Source organism: Saimiri boliviensis, chromosome X, assembly GCF_048565385.1.
Source record: "Saimiri boliviensis isolate mSaiBol1 chromosome X, mSaiBol1.pri, whole genome shotgun sequence".
In the NCBI taxonomy this organism is placed as follows: Eukaryota; Metazoa; Chordata; class Mammalia; order Primates; family Cebidae; genus Saimiri; species Saimiri boliviensis.
This window is the reverse complement of record NC_133470.1, coordinates 60,857,445-60,874,299: the sequence shown is the minus strand read 5'-3', so window position 1 is coordinate 60,874,299 and position 16,855 is coordinate 60,857,445. Positions and strand designations below refer to the sequence as shown.

Genomic DNA, 16,855 nt, shown 5'->3' with positions numbered 1-16,855 from the left:
AGCTTGTCTCTGCCTCTGAGTTGCTACAGAGCATGAGGCCCACGAGGCAAGTTCCTCAGGCTATGTCCTGCTCTTTGGCTCACCCATGTGGTACTCCAGGGTGAGCCAGGGAGAGGCGAAGGGCTAACTTTTCTGACTTCCTTCTCCCTAAGGATTCATGGGAAACATGCAGTCAGACTGAATGAAAACTAAAAAAAAAAAGTCAATTTAAGTCATTGGAAAGTCATTCCCATCACTTCCCTCTACAGCCATTATACCCTCCCCCCACCCTCTGTCATGTTCCCTCCTCGCTCAGCTCCCAAAGGAGACACATATATGGACTAAGATGAGCTTCCAAGTCAAAGAATTGGCTTTTTGTTTTTTGCCTCCTTAGTTCAATAAATGCTTTTTGAGACTGTGTGGGGCTGGGCCTTGTGGGAAACAAAGATGCCTAAGCACTTCTCTGCCCTCCACATAAACTCCCAGCCTTGGAGTCAGAATAGGCAGATTTGTACACAAATAACTCTCGTGCTGGGCAAAAAGTGATGCATACCATCAAGAACCACGAAGTCCTACAGCACTGCACAAAGAGGGAGTGCTCACTCTGCCCAGGGAATCAGGGGAGACTTCACGGGAGAGGTGCCATTGAGCTGGGCCCTAAAGGACGGGTCATTTTCCTTTACCGATACGAAACAGCATTAGGATGGTGTTTCACATTTTACTAAGGGTTTTTCATAACATTCTGTCTCATCATAACCATTTGATAAGGTAAGTGAGCTACACCATCAGCCACATTCAACAGAGAAGGAAACTGAAACACATAGGAGATGAGGCTGGTAGGCATGCCACTCGATCCAGCGCTTCGGATTTGAGCTCTGTTCCTACTTCAGGAAGCTGCTTAATAGGCAGAGGTTGGAGGAACAAGGAGGCCAGAAAGCTATGGTGGGTATTTTGGCCACCAGCAAAGTGAGGATTGTATAAGGAAGTGGTGGGTCACAAGACTGGAAAGGCTGCTTGAGACCAGCTTGTTCATAGCTTGCAATGCCAGGCAAGGGCCTGAATATTGATCATTTATCAGCTATGTTTCATGGGAATAGGCTTAAAATCAGTGTTTGGAAAGGAAGTAGGGACAAAAGCAGTGATGTACATGAGGGTTGCCTTTGCTTCTGCTTTAGGTCCCTATCAAAACAAACAAATGACACTAGGGTAACCCTGGTCCCCCTCTTAAGCCATGAGTAGATTTCCAAAGAAGGGACATGCTGACACTTACTCAGGTTAAATAACAAAAGCCATTTCCTTCTGAGAAGCTTGCTTTTTAGCTCCCATGGAAGGGCAGCAGGGTCAGGGTGCAGAAGGCAATGGGAGTGTGTAGAAGATAAAGGGAGAGCCAGGAAGGGAAGTGAGGCTCCAGGCCACATCCTGACAGCCAACTGGGCCCAGCTCGAGGCCCTCCAGAGATGCTCTGGCCAGTTTCCCACTAGGACAAATTCAGCTTTACCCAATCTGTTTTCCCCTTAAGCTCACTGTTGTTGTAGGCAAAAAAAGAAAGCCCCTATGTTGAGACCTTTTGCTAGTTGTCCAAACAGCAGTGGCAGCAGCACATGCCAGGCAGAAAAGGGCAAGCCCCCATAGAAGCAGTTCAAAGCACATGCAAGTCAGGAAACTGGGGGCAAGTCCTCCTGGCTTCTGCCCCTTCCTTGCTGGGTGATCCTGGGCAAGTTACTGAGCTTCTCTGAGCTCAGTTTCCTCAGATGTCAAATGACACCTATTGGACTGGTGTGAGAATTCAGCCAGAATTTAAACAAATAGAAAGGCTAGTGCAGCTCCTGGCTTACGGTAGGGGTTCGATAAATGCCAGCTGCCTCAGTCCCTTCCTAGCATGCTGTCACTGACAGCCCCCCCAGGGAATGCCTGTGACATAATGGAGCAAGGAGTAGTTTTATAAGCAGAAGTCAGGCTTGATGTAGATTTCTTTAGTGCAAAAAATGTTTATGAATGCTTCCCACGTAATACTCCTGGAAAATACGGGCTAGAAGAGTGAGGAGCAAAAGGATGAAAGATTTGAAAAATCCTTTTTCTGGAAGGTGCAAGCTGGGGATAGAAGGTAAACTATTGAGCTGAAGAGATTCTTCTAAAGAAGAGTAATCTGAGGTTTAGGCACACCAATTCTGCCTTGAATTTCAGCAAGGAAAACATTAGAGGAAGCTAATGAGGAAATACAATGTGGTCAATGGCCCCTTTATCTGTGCTGTGGAGGAGCCTATTCATATAACTATTCAAAAAGGGGAGAGAAAATTCTATTCTAGGTTTTCCTTGTTCTCACTAGAGAGCATCAGAGATTCAGAGAGGGAAAGGCCCCTGGAACCAAAAGTTGATAATTCTTTCACACAGTCCTCCTGGCAACCGTGTCTTAGAAGGCTTTAGAGAGGCAAGTCACTCTAAGGAAGTATGTCCCAATCTTCAGTCACTTGAGGGCTACCTTCACAATTTTTATCATATCCACATACCCCCTTAACTATTATTTAGTTAATTTTTTTCACTTTCTTACTCTTTTACTTAAAAAATCTGTGAATCATTGATGTAAGTGAAAAACCACTACCACATGACTTAAATCGAAGGAAAGTATAAAAGTAAACACCTTGCTATTAAAAATAATAATAATACTAATTTGTGTCCCATCCAAAAGCACAAAACAGACTCCCACTCCCAGGGGGACACAGATCTACCTTGGGAAGCCAGCCTTGAAGATGCATATGGGGAGGCACACCTACTTCCCAGACAAGGACCCAGGTTTGGAGCCAGAGGGCCCAAGTGAACGGCTGATTTGGAACATGATCTCTTTTGGTCTTGCCCTGGAAACTCCTCCCAGACAGTGGAGAGTTAGACGGCACTCATTCCCCAGAGACAGGCTGGGAGCTGGGCCAGAAGGAAGTCAGGCGAGGGACCAGCCAGGATGTCCTGGCTCTTGGTGGTTCAGATTGCATTCACTGTTGGATCCAAAACTTACACCCAGGAAACCTGTCTACTTATTATGGTATTCACTGCAATTTTTGCATTGATTTCCTCCTTGCTTTCCTTTAGTATTTGACAAATTTCCTAATGAGAATGTCAGATATCTCAGGAGTCCAAAGGAAAAGGACATGGATCTGGTCTCTAGGTAGGTTAACACAGGCCACATGGCGTAGTGTGGACAGTGGCGATCAGTGAGAGGACCCCAAGAGGAATATGAAACTGAAAACACATGTCTGCTATGCTCTGAATGTTGGTATCCCCCCAAAATTCATAAAGTGGAACCTAATACCCAATGTCATAGTATTAAGAGGTAGGGCCTTTAGGAAATGATTAGGTCATGAGGACTCAGCTCTCATGAATGAGATTAGTACCCTTACAGAAGCAGCTTGAGGGAAGGGAGCCTGTTTACCCCTTCTCCCACATGAGGACACGCAGAAGGTACTATCTATGAGGAATAGGCACTCATCAGATACCAAATTTGCTGGTGCCTTATCTTGGACTTTCCAGCCTCCAGATCTGTGAAAAATAAGTTTCTATTAATTATAAATAACCCAGTCTATGGCATTGTGTGATAGCAGCCCGGACTGACTATGACAACATCTCTTCTCCAACTGGAAACCCTCCTACTGAAATGCTATAAACTTGGAAGGGCTTCCTTTTTGTTCTTACTTTTGTTTTCCATGATGTTCACTGGCTCTTTACACTCACTAAGAGATCAATCAGTAAATGAAATCCCTAGATGGCATTTTTAGTGACAAATCCAGGCATTTTGATACTTGCCCTCTCATAGATACATTTTCCATACTTCAACTTATATTGGAGAATAGGCAAGTTTCTAAGAAGGCATAGAACTGCTCGATAGACAGACAAAATAGGGTGTTTTTTGTTTTGTTTCTGCATAGAAGGAAGACCAGATTCATCTACTCTTCTGACCAGATAGTGAGTTCAAAGAAATATGTCACTTCCTGCCTTTTCCCCCTCTTCTCCATTCCCTGAATCTTTTCCTCTTCAGGATGGCTAGCTGGCTATCACAGCAGGGTGGGACTACATGGGTTAAATACAACAGAAAACAGTGAATCAAAGAAATCCTAGGGCTTAGGGAAGGACAAGTCTATAGGGAAGGGCAGAGACTAGAGATACGCCACAGGATTGACTGGCTGTGACACTGCAGCCTTCAGAGCATGTGGAGAGTTCAGAGGTAACTGTACAACAAAGCATTCTTGAAGTAAAGGTCATTCTAACCTGTAAAACAATGGCCATATCCAGCGTCCAAGAGCGCTTGGCAAACAAGGCTAAATGCACAGTCTCATCAACAGGCTCAACATCACTAGTCATTAGGCAAATGCAAATCAAAACCACAACAAGATACCACTTTGCACCCAATAGGGTGGATATTACCAGAAACACAAGAAATAAACAAATGTTGGTTAGCATGTGGAGAAATTGGACCCTTATGCACTGTTGATGGGAATGTAAAATGGTGCAGCCGCAGTGGAAACAGTATGGCAGTTCCTCAAAAAATTAAACACAGAATTACCATATAATCCAACAATTCTACCTCTGGATATATATCCAGAAAAATGGAAAGGAGGGACTTGGCTGATTCTCCTCAACCTATTTCTTATAGCAGAGCTTTATGTTAGCTTTACATCTAAAATCAGGGAGAAGCAATTAGTTTGCCTGGCCTGTCAGTGCAGGTGAGACTTGGACACATGAACACAGAGACACCAATTACTATATCAAATACTGATAATACAAATGTATTTAGACACACAGAGTTGGAAATTGTCAACTTGCAAATAAAATTTGATGCCATACCTGTATCTGTGAGATGGCAAACACACAAATGAAAACTGAAAACATTCTATCCACCATTTTTTTCAACATGATACCAGGTATACAAGTACTTGGAATTGTGTGAGTGTGTGTGTGTGTGTGTGTGTGTGTGTGTGTGTATTTTGGGGTCCAAATATGTGGCATTGGAATGTTGAGCATTTATAGAGGATTAATTGTTGAAGTCTTTGAATGCCAAGCCCGGGAGTTTGGACTTAACTCTAATGCTTCTGTCAAAATGAGTGTTAAGCTTTCTCCCCATCACAGCTACAGGCTGCTACTCAATGTCAGGATATACCAGAAATCAGTAGGATGTGACTGACACTACTCACCCACAGAAATGGCTAGTTGATTCAGTGTGGGAATGATAAACAGAGCTAAGTCCAGCCACAGGGATGGGGAGAGTTTACAAGCCATAAGAAAGACCCACCATGTCACAAATGGGAGCAGAGCCATGGCGTAGATGCCTGGCCCTTGGGCAGCTTGTAAGGCATATACCACTCTTGGGTACTTATAGCAGCAGGAATCACTGGGGGCGTAAAGGCACAAGGGCTTCTCCTTAAAACAGCCACGACACTTTGGTGCTGACTCAAACTCCAGCTGGAACTGGCGCAAAAAGTCCAGCTCTCCTCCTATTATTAACCATCCTCCCAATCCTCTACTCTCAGGTTCACTCCTCTGCTTTTTTTCCAGTCCCAGTGCACCAGCAGGCAAAATACCATGGCAACCTGCCCTAAACAGAAACCGAGGAATGCCTGCCGAGTATTGTTGGCCAGGCTTAGGTCTTTGGCCTGGGCATTGGGACTGTTACTGCCACTCCTTAGCCTCACCTTCTGCCCTGCCCCCATGGGCTTTCTCTTTTTCTGGAAGTTATCCTTTGCCTCTTGCCTGGACCAGATGGGCAGCTCAGCAGGAACCTGGCATATGCCCCTGGCTGGACAAACTTATGGCTGCACCCGCTGGCCAAAGGATTCCAGGTGGGAAAAAAATACTCTGATGGATGAAGCAGAGGACTGGAGAAATCCAAGAAATGGATAATCCAGACCCACCATTTGGAATGTGAAAGCGCATGCTTAGGTGGTCACACTCTCTGCCCCATCGGATGGGCCTGGCCCTCCCAGTAGCCAGGGGCCTCCTGCTGCTGCCAACCATGTGGTCTGGGGAGGCCAGAGGTCACACAGCAGACCCCGGGGAAGCGCCTCTCCTGCCACAACCTCAGGCCAGCTCTGTGGCATTCTGGAGAAAGGAAATGGCCTCTACCCCACCGCCACTCCTTGTGTGTGGCTTGGTATGTGAAAGGCAGAGGGGGTATTTTGAGTTTCCGATGAGCCTGTGTGTTTGCGCTGTGGGTTCTGTGCTTTCCCACACAGAACTGAGTGATTCCTGCTTTACTGAAGCTGTCAGGGCAGGAGAGGAGGTGGAGCATAGGCAAAGTCAGATGCGTGTTGGAGGTTTGATGCAGAGCATGGCAGCAATTGCCTGGATGGACTGCAAGGAACCTATGGGTTGTGGTAGGGGAGCTCAGTGACTGTATAATGCAGTGGACTGGACTGTTTCATCCCTATCTGTGAGCCAGGCACGTCTGGGACAAATGAACTCACTCCCCCACCCTAACACTCCAAAGGGAAGCTCAGAGGTGCTCACCTGCTGGGTAGCGGCACAGACTCCACAGGTTTCTAGAGGTTGTCTGGACTCATCCCGGCCCAGCTTTCCAGCTTGTGTCTTTCTCAACCTTTGTTGCTGAATGTACTTCTATTCATCCTTCTTAACTCTTCTCAGGCCCTCTTGCCTCCAGGAAGTCCACCTCAAATCCCTTCTCACCCACGCTTAGCCCAGGTTTCTCTCTATCCTCTATCAGCTCTCTATGCTACTTTTCTTGCTGGGGGAGTTGGCATAGCTGTGCCAACATTTTATTTGATCAAGTAAGGGCATTTTTTAATTAAAAAAACTGCTGTTTACTAAAACCAAGATGTCATAAACACAAAATGATGTTTTAACATCAAAAAATGGAAATGACAGTTTTAGAATTAAAAAAAAAAAAAAGAACAAATTTGACTTCATAAAAACTACATTGGTCAGGCATGGTGGCTCATGCCTGTAATCCCAGCACTTTGGGAGGTCAAGGTGGGAGGACCGCTTGAACTCAGGAGTTCGAGACCAGGCTGAGCAACATGGTTAAACCCCATCTCTACAAAAAAATGTATAAAAATTAGCCAGGCTTGTTGGTGCCTGCCTGACCCCCAACTACTTGGGATGCTGAGGTGAGAGGATGGCTTGAGCGTGGAGGTTGAGGCTTCAGTAAGCCATGATCATGCCACTGTACTCCAGCCTGGGTGACAGAGTGAGAGCTTGTCTCAAAACAAACAAACAAACAAACAAACAACAAAACAACAACAATAAAATTACATCATTTCTTTTTTTTGAGACAGAGTCTCACTCTGGTCACCCAGGCTGGAGTGCCATGGTGCAATCTCGGCTCATTGCAACTACCTGGCCAGGCTGGTCTTGAACTGACCTCGTGTTCTGCTGACCTCGGCCTCCCAAAGTGCTGAGATTACAGGTATGAGCAGCCCCGCCTGGCAGACATCATCATTTTTTAACTCAGAAGCGTAAAAACTTTAGGAAGGATGAGCACCGATTTGCATTTTAAAACTACAGACCTAAGGGACAATTGAACAACTAAAAGCCTAGCTTATAGAGCAGGTGATGCCCCGCGCACACACACACCAATTTGGGCAGCAGATGGAGTTTACCAAAGCACTTGCACATACTCACAACCTTGGGGATGTGGGTGTCATCATTCCCATTTTACACATGAAGAGACTGAGGCTCAGAAAAATGAAATAGTTTGCCCAAAGCCACACAGGCAAAGACTCCAAATCCTGGGCTTCTTTGCTTGGGCCAAACTGCCTCAACACAACAGTGTCAACAATTCAATTCTACTGCTATTTGTTGAGCACAGATTCCATGTTGTTGTTGTTGTTCTTCTTCTTCTTCTTTTTAGGTGTGTTGACATCTGTTATTTTATTTCATTTTTCTCTCTTTGATCTCTTTTATTTTTTTTTATTTATTGGCCATTTTCTTTCTTTTTTTATTTCCGTAGGTTTTTGGGGAACAGGTGGTGTTTGGTTACATGAATAAGTTCTTTAGTGGCGATTTCTGAGATGCTGGTGCATCCATCACCAGAGCAGTGTACACTGTACCCAATATGTAGTCTTTTATCCCTCATCCATCTCCCACCCTTTCCCCTGAATCCCCAAAGTTCATTGTGTTATTCTCATGCCTTTGCATTCTCATAGCTTAGCTTCCACTTATGAGTGAGAATATATGATGTTTGATTTTTCCATTCCTGAGTCACTTCAGTTAGAATAATAGTCTCCAACTCCATCGACGTTGCCAGATGCAGAGTCGAGTTGAAGACAGTGTGTCCCATATCCTCACAGAGCTCACAGAGAAGCAGGGACACTACAGAAAACTTGAATAACATCACCATCTCACAAGGTTGTTGTGACAATGAATGACGCAATTTATGAAGCACCCTAGCATGAGGCCAGAGACCAGGAGACATTCAATGAATACCTAACTCAATAGTCTCCTAACTTACTTCCTTTCCCTCTTCAAAGCATCAGGGAGTAATCTGGAAAACAACCCTGCTGCCAACAAGCATCTATACTCCCCAGCCTCAGCACAATATGTTGTATAGCATATGAAAAGTGCTGGCGTGTTCTTGAATTGTGTTCCTTAACATTTGATGCAGTTCATCCTAGTCTTTTCGATCCAGTTCTTGGAACTAAAGGTAAGTGCATCCGTGGGATGAGGTTAGGAAGGGAGGCCCATGACCCAAGGAAGTTTCTAGGAGAAGCCAAGAGTCAAGGATCAGCTGAAGTAAGGAGAGGGAAAGGCCTGATGGGCTGGCGAGGAACAGGAATTATTCATGCTCCTGGAGTGTGAACATGTTGAGCATGAGGCAGGGAAGGCAGAGGAAGGGGCCATTGTTCAATTTTGCCAAAATAGAAGGGAGGAGAGGTGCAGGAGCAGGAGACAAAGGAATTCAGAGAAGCTGGGGGTGCCTAAGTAAAGTGTGCACAGCTGAGAATGGAGGTTTGCAGAGTCCTCAGTGAGCCTTCCTGTGGAGATCAGCTACCATATGGGAAAATCCTTGGGAACCTCCCCACTGGCCAATGGCGGACCAGGCCCTGTGCTGGGCCCTTTATCACATGTGTAGTCTCCATGGATTCTCACAGCCCTGGCACCAGGAGGCAGTACTAGTTCCATTTTACAGATGAAGAAATCGAGGTTCAGAGAAAGCAGGAAACTTGCCCAAGATCACACAGCTAGTAAGTGACAGAATAGGCGTCAACAAACTAAAATCCATACTCTTCTACATAAGCTGTCTGCTCCAACCAGATTATTTTACTTACCTAGTTACCAGCAGAAAAGCTATAAGGAACTTTTGAAAAGACTTGAGAAACCAGGAGATAAGTTGTAAAGACTATCTGAATAGATAGTCCAGATATAAGATGATATGGGCTTCAAGAAAGGCAGTGGTAACAGAGCTGGAAATGATGAGATGGTTGTGAAAGTAGAGCCAAACTGCTCCCTGTCAGTCTCCTGTGTGAGCTCATCTTTCTCTGCCTGCCTCTTAGCATTTACCAAGGCTTGGTCCTCGACTTGGCACTCTGTACAGCCTGCCACTGTAATCCCATTCACATCTATAGCTGAGAACTCCCAACTCCCTTCCTTGCTATAAACGCTTCCATCATGACCCAATTTGAAGTGACCAATGGTTTGATAACCAGCTTGCAAAATTCTTGAATACTTAATCAACAGACAGACTTTCAGGAGCTAGCGTGAACTGCTTCAGGACACCACTGAATGAGCCCAGCCCTCTCCTCTAAACTCTAGGTCCACATAACTCAATAGCCTGCTGCTTACTTGACTTCTACTCTTAGCTATTTCAATGTACCTCAAAATTGACATACCCAAAACGGAATGTGTGATCTTCTTCCATGAAACCTAGGCCTCTCCTGAGGTCTCCAAAATATAACCACCATCTATCTGAATGGGCAAGACAGCCTAGGAGCCTTTCTTGACATCTCCTTCTTGTCTCTTCAATCCTCACACTTGATCTATTAGCAAAATTTGCTGCTCTTCAGGAAGCAAAAATTGACAGCTCTTGAATCCCTCCACAGCCCCAAAGTTACCACCCCAGTTTAAGCAACCATCATCTGTCCCCTGAATTACGGCAATCACCTCACCCTCTACCCGCTACCTTAACTGGTTTCCTGGCTTTCATCCTGGCCTCCTCCAAACCAGCCTTCACATTGAAGCCAAAGTGACCAGAGATATCGGTTCAAAATGCAGATGCGAATGTGTCATGTACTCCCTGCTTGAAAACATTCAACGGTAAAACTGGAAGTAGCTTGTCTGCGTGAGGGCTCCAGGCTTACCTCACACATGCCTTCTCACTCCTTTAGCCACTCTGGCATTCTGCCAGCCCCTCGAATACATCATGCTCCCTCCCACCACAGGGTCCTTGCACATGCTAGTTCCTCTGTCTGGAACACTGTTCCTTCCCTTCTTTGCCTAATTAACTCCTATTTATCCTTCATATTTTGCCTCAGATATCATTTCCTCAAAGACGCTTTCTTTGACCTCTCTGGCTAGGTCAAATCCCCTATTCTAGGCTCTCCTAGCATGTATACATTTGTCTGTGTGATTACTTGGGTAATACCTGCCTCCTCCACTGGACTGTGAACTCCATGAGGGCAGAGATTGGCTCTGGTTTTGTAGATTATTTTACCTCCTGTTCCTAGCACATATTATGTCCTCAGTAATTACACAATGAATGCATGCTTGCATGCATGATTGAATGACTCCACAGAAGAGAGAGTACAGAACTCTGGAGTGAGACCACCTGAGTTTGAATTCTAGCTCTGTCACTAGCTGTGTGGCCTTGGTCAAGTTACTTATCTGTCTGTGCCTCAGTTTCTGCATCTGGAAAACTGGAATAATAAAACCAGTTGTTGTAAGAATTAAATAAGTAAATATTTCCAAAGCACTTAAACTGTGCTGGGCACAAGATAATGTGTATACATGTATAAGGTGTTCATGAATATAAACAAACAAATAATCACATTCTCCCATCTCTCTCTCTCTCCTGTCCTATTGGTTAAATGGCAAGCAAAAACACATTAATTTTCCAGCAGGTTCCAATGCTCCAGATCTCAAGGCTGACTGCAGAAGGCCCTCAACTGCAGCTTCCTGGCCAGAGAGGTCGCTGGAGTCCAAAGATATGACCTGACTCCTCCCTCTCCTTCACCGCCTACCTGAAATCCATCGAGAAGTACTGTCAACTCTACCTGAAACGTGAACCTTGAACTTATCTCCCCTGGTTCTACCACTCTGGACTAAGCCATTGTGATATCCTCATCACCCCCACTGTGTTCTGCCACTTGCACTCTTGGTCCTTTACGATTTGTGGCCAGATTCAGCCCAAGAGAATACCGATTGGATCACATCACTCTCCTGCTCAAAGCCCTCCCGTCACTCCTTTTCATTGAGAGTGAAGTCTAAACTCCTCCCCATGGCTCACAGGCACTTCACGAGGCAACTCCCACCTTCCTCCTCAGTCTCATCTTTCAGGCTGCACCAGTCACTCAACCACTCTCAGTAGTTTCTCACAGTATGTTGCTCTCACTTAATTCTGGCCCTTTGCAGTGCTATGCCCTCTGCCTGAATTGCTTATCGGCCATCTCCTTCACCGGGCTGACTTGTACTCTTTCTCTTTCTCTAGATTCATACAGGTCATCTCTTTCTCTGGAAAGCTTTTGCTGACTCCCCGCCTCCTGCTGCTATCTGTGATGGGTTCCCCTTCTCTGTGCTCCCACAGCACTAGGTTCTTCCCTATCAAAAGAGGTACCATCCTATACCATCACTGTCTGCTTGTCTGTCACACTCACTCTTATGGTTGCAAGTTGCTGAAGACAATGACCTGATATTCACAACTGCACAGCCAGTACACAGCATGAGGCTTGCCTTGGAGTAGGTGGCTTAATATGTTTTTGTTGTTGTTGTTGTTATTTAGTTTTTACTTCACAATCATAAACTTAACCCAGATCTGCAATCCAGCTAGGCATGAAAGGGAACAAGAAAAACATGGAACCCAAAAGGAACTGCAGCGACAGCACAAAGACTCTAGGATACTGCGAGCAAATGGGGTGGAGGGCACTCTCCTGAGCTACAGAAGGAATGGTCTGTTGGTTAAGATAAAACACAAGTCAAACTTTAAGAGTTATCCGCAGTCAGCAATGGTGATCTTCCTGCTGGTCTTCCATTCCTGGACCCAAAGCACTCCATGGCCTCCACAATATTCACGCCTTCTTTCACCTTGCCAGAGACCACATGCTGCCATCCAACCACTCAGTGTTGGCAGTGCAGATGGAAAACTGGGAACAATTTGCGTCTGGTCCAGTATTTGCCATGGACAAGATACCAGGACCTGTATGCTTTAGGATGAAGTCCTCACCATCAAATTTCTCCCTGTAGATGGATTTGCCACCAGTGCCGTTATGGAGTGTGAAGTCACCACCCTGACACATAAACCCTGGAATAATTCTGTGAAAGTGGAAACCCTTATAACCAAATCTTTTCTCTCCAGTGCTCAGAGCATGAAAGTTTTCTGCTGTCTTTGGAAACTTGTCTGCAAACAGTTCGAAGGAGACAGTCCAACAGCTCACCGTTGACGGCAATGTCAAAGAACATGGTGGGGCTGACCATGGCTGATAGTACAGGGCTCCCAGCGGCTGTGGCGGCATCTGCAAAGCCCATTTTTATTGAGCAAATCCTGACTTCATTATTCCCTGGGTAAATGACTCTGGGTAAGTCCCCTCTGAGCTTGCTTCCCCAAGTATAAAGTAGGGGGATAATACTTGGCAAAGCTGTTGTGAGGGCTAAACAAGATGACATGTGTAAAGCACACAGCCATCAGTAAGGGCTCAATAAATGGTAGCTATTGCCGGGTAGCAACCAGTCAGGAAAAAAGAGAAAAACAAGTCTCTCCTCTCCGCTATCCCATATACACACCCATCCTGCTTCCCTCCTGTCTTCGGGCTCTTGAATAAAGCTGGAAAACCTGAACCAGCAAAAATAATCTCCTTCAGTAAACTCTTGGGAGAGAACTATCTTCTATATCAACAACACACCCTTGGCTCAGCCTCCAGCGGACCAGCCCCAAGTCGGAGGTCTGGTTTTTCTTTTCACCCCATCCAGATATTTACAGTGTAAACCTTGGATGATGAACGGCAGGGGTTGTGGTGGGGTGGGGGGCGGGTGCAGGAGCACAGCCAGTGCCAAGAAACCTCAGGAAGGAACTCACACTGGGTCTCCACACAATAACGCACACTGTTCTGGAATGAAGTGTAGTCTTCCATCTGAATGCTTTGTCAGCTGCGAGAGAGAAGAAAGGGGTCTTCTCAGCAGTGAAGCAGAGTGAGGTAGGCCCACAGAGGCTGAATCTCTCTTTCCACACTCAGAACATAGCCTGCTAAAGACCCAAGTTCAAGTTCAAGCTCTATCTTAACCTTTCTGACTTCATGGCAAAAGAAGGAATATTATTGGATGCCTCAACTCCCACTTTTTAAACTTCAGCTGCACTGGACTCTTGAACTGATGACTCCCAAATGCCTCAGAGTTGGCAAGGTATATAGAAAAGAGCTAGAGCTGGAAGTAAGCAGAGTACATCTGAGGAACAGTGAAGACCTAGATGGGTCCTAGGAGGGAAACGAGAGATATGGGCAGATAGTATTAGGCTGAAGCCATAGTCCAAGGGCTAAAAACTGCTCATTCAGGAGTCTGGCCATAATCTGTTACTTAGTGGAAAATCAATCCCAGAGAAATTCATGGTGAAAGTTGTGCTTAAGGAAGATTAATTGGATGGTGAAGTACAGACTGGGGCTGTGGTATTCAAATGGGTCATGACAGTCGGAAGGAGCACAGTGCAAGAGATATTCTAAGATGCACATGGTAGCATGTGCCTGTAGTCCCAGCTACCCGAGACGCTGAGGCAAGAGGATCGCCTGAGGTCAGGAGTTTGAATCCAGCCTGGGCAATATAGTGAGATCCTGTCTCTTTAAAGAGAGGGAGAGAGACCCTGAAGGAAGAATTAACAGGACTTGGTCAAGATTCAGTGCCAAAAACGAAGAGGGAGGGGTCCGAGGGATATTATCAATCACCAGCCTGTGTGGGGAGAGAGAGAGAGAGTAAGCATGACAGCCCTCGACAGAGACCAGAAAGTCAAGAAAGGGAGATGAGGCTTTTGACTTTGACCTGTTCAGATGACAGTTAGCCACACAGATTACTATGTCTATTAGACAATTCCCAACGCAGACATCCCAAGTCTGGGCATGGGGTACAAAAGAGGCAGCCAAAAAGGCAGCATAATTTAGTTAAGACCACTCTTTCCCAAACTCCAGTCATCTGTATACTACCTTCATGACTTTTGCTACGTGTCTAACACCTATGTTACTACCCACTTAGTATTTTTCTTTAAATAAACTTCCTTTTCTAAAACTTTAGCATGACTTTAAACAATAATACCCTCGAAATCACCAGTTTTGTATGTTAGTTATCTTTTCTTCTAAAATACATTAAAATAAATGCATAACTATCAAAGTTAAAAAATGTCCAGCCAGGTACCACGTGAATTTATTTCATGTTTCACTAGTGACCTAAACACCACCCTTAGGAAAACATCAGCTCAGACACAAGTCATCAGGGACCAGGTCATTTCAAGGAGCCCGATCTCTGAGCAATGGCCTCTTAATACATTCCCTTCCCCTACATCAGCAATTTAATTCTCTTTAGGGGAAAAAAAAAATCTTTATCCGTCTGCGTCAAGCAGTACTGAAAATAGAGATGGAGAGAAGATGCCCTGACTATCAGGGTGCCTGAAGAGGGGTTGCTCACACATCAGGCATCTTGGGCTCCACCAACCTGGTGAAGGATCCCCTCACATTGCAGTCTGGTCACTGTGGGGCCTCAAAACCCTCAATAGAGCTCTAAGGAAAGAATCCCATAGCTGGAGCTAACCAAGAAACTCAGAAAGAGGCTAAATTGCTGCCTTCCTCTTCCCTTTCCTTCTCTCATCCAACCCTCACTCCCCTAGCCCCCTTCCAAATCTGAGCTGGGCTTAGCATAAGAGGAGCATGACTCATAGAGACCAAGGACTGAGCAGGAGAGGCCTGGCTGCCAGGATTCCTCCCAAGCTGACAATGAGCAGACCCAGCAGCTCGATCCCCAGCTCATGGTAGACTCAGTACTCCAAAGGCTTTGGGGGCCACAGGGTGACAAACATTCCCTGAGGAAAGGTCAGAAGAGCCCACAGGGTGGCAAACATTCCCTGAGGAAAGGTCAGAAGACCAGAAAATGGTAAAGAGCTTATGTGAAGGAAGGAAAGAAGACTGTTCATTCAATGGTGGTGGAGTTCAGATCCCGTCTCCCCTAATGTCTTTTCTAAATTCTATTAGCCGTCCAGTACCTGCCTTCATAGTAAAATAATCACAATAGTAATAACTGTAATCATTAGTAATGTCTACAGGGAAATAAATATGTGCCAGGAACTGTGCTAAGTGTTTTTTAGTACTATCTTATTTCATTTTCACAAAGACCTTAATGAGGCAGGTACATTTACTGAACTCACTTTAGAAATGAGGAAACTGGGGATCAGAGAGATGAAGTAAATCTCCCAAGGTCACGTTACACAATAAGTGGGACAGCCTGGATTCAAGACTAGGCACCTGGTTCCAGAGCCCCTTAACCGTTCTGCTCGTTTTACCCACAAAACCTTCTGAAGGATTTTGACGCTGACTATACCAGACATAGATCCCTGACTCAGGGCAGAAAACCCATAGGTTGGCCAGCAGACTAAGGGGTGACCTGACTTATCAGTCAAACATGAATATAATGACCCAGAGAATCACTCAGATGGTCTTTTCCTGTGGATTCTGAACGTGAGACAGGGAGAGGACCTTCAGTCAGTAATGAGGGCAAAAGCAGGCACGCGCGCGCACACACACACACACACACACACACACATACACACGGGGCAGAAGCCATGAGGCAGGCAGCATAAGAGCCCTGAATGAGCAGAAGCTATGGAGTGGGAAACAGAGAGAAGTTACAAGCAGCAGCAGGAACAGGAGCTTCGGAATCAGAGCGTAAGAGAATTATGAGTCAATCATTTTAACTCCCTTGCAGACATCCCCACTTTTCTTACCCCATTGCCCATCCTTCATCCATCTTGAAAATCCCCAAGTAATGTTTAAATCAATCCAAATGTCTACCCTTTCTGCTCCTACTCCATGATTGCTAGGCACTCCTTGGTGAAAATACTCTAACCATGTAGCTGGGAACCACTATGAACATACTGGGCCTTTGGTACAGCTGGGCAACCCTTTTGTTTTCAGTCTCCATTGGGCTCTCTCTTCCATTTTTTCCAGTGGCTTTCTGAACACTTCTATCATCTACAAACCTCCAGCCTTGCCACATCCCTCTCAATTTCACAGAGAGAAGGCATCAGTCAGTAACTTCCCATAATCAAATCTGCACATTCACTCACCGCATCCACACTTTCTGCCTTCCCTCTCGTCCTACCCCCAGCCAAGACTGACACCTCCACCCTGGCCTCCACTCTGCGAGTTCCATCTCCTCCCACCATCTCAGGGACCTCAAGCCTCAACTGTCTCCTTCCTCGCCTGTGTCTCTCATCTCTCCCTCTCTACTGTCAGCCTCCTCCCCATCAGCACTGAAGCATGCCCTCTCTACCCCCATAACCTGCAATCATCTGTTCACCCTTCCTTTTCACAGACAAACTTCTGGAAAGAGCTGTCTACACTTGCTATCTTCATTTCCTCACTCCCACTCTTCAACCAAATGTAGTCTGACATATAGTTCTACCACTCCACGAAAATAGTCTCGTCAACAATTCCTTGTAGCTGACTCCCATTGCTTTTTATCAGATCTTTTATACTGA

The 16,855-nt window shown here is 45.6% G+C and overlaps 1 protein-coding gene and 1 pseudogene across 1 annotated transcript in view; both read right to left on the bottom strand.

Moving 5' to 3' along the window:
- Nucleotides 1-16,855, bottom strand: part of NHSL2 (NHS like 2) — a 248,776-nt gene that overhangs the window by 200,749 nt on the left and 31,172 nt on the right. The gene's annotated exons all lie outside the window — the stretch shown is intronic.
- On the bottom strand, nucleotides 8,266-13,303 carry LOC141582749 (peptidyl-prolyl cis-trans isomerase A pseudogene; annotated as a pseudogene).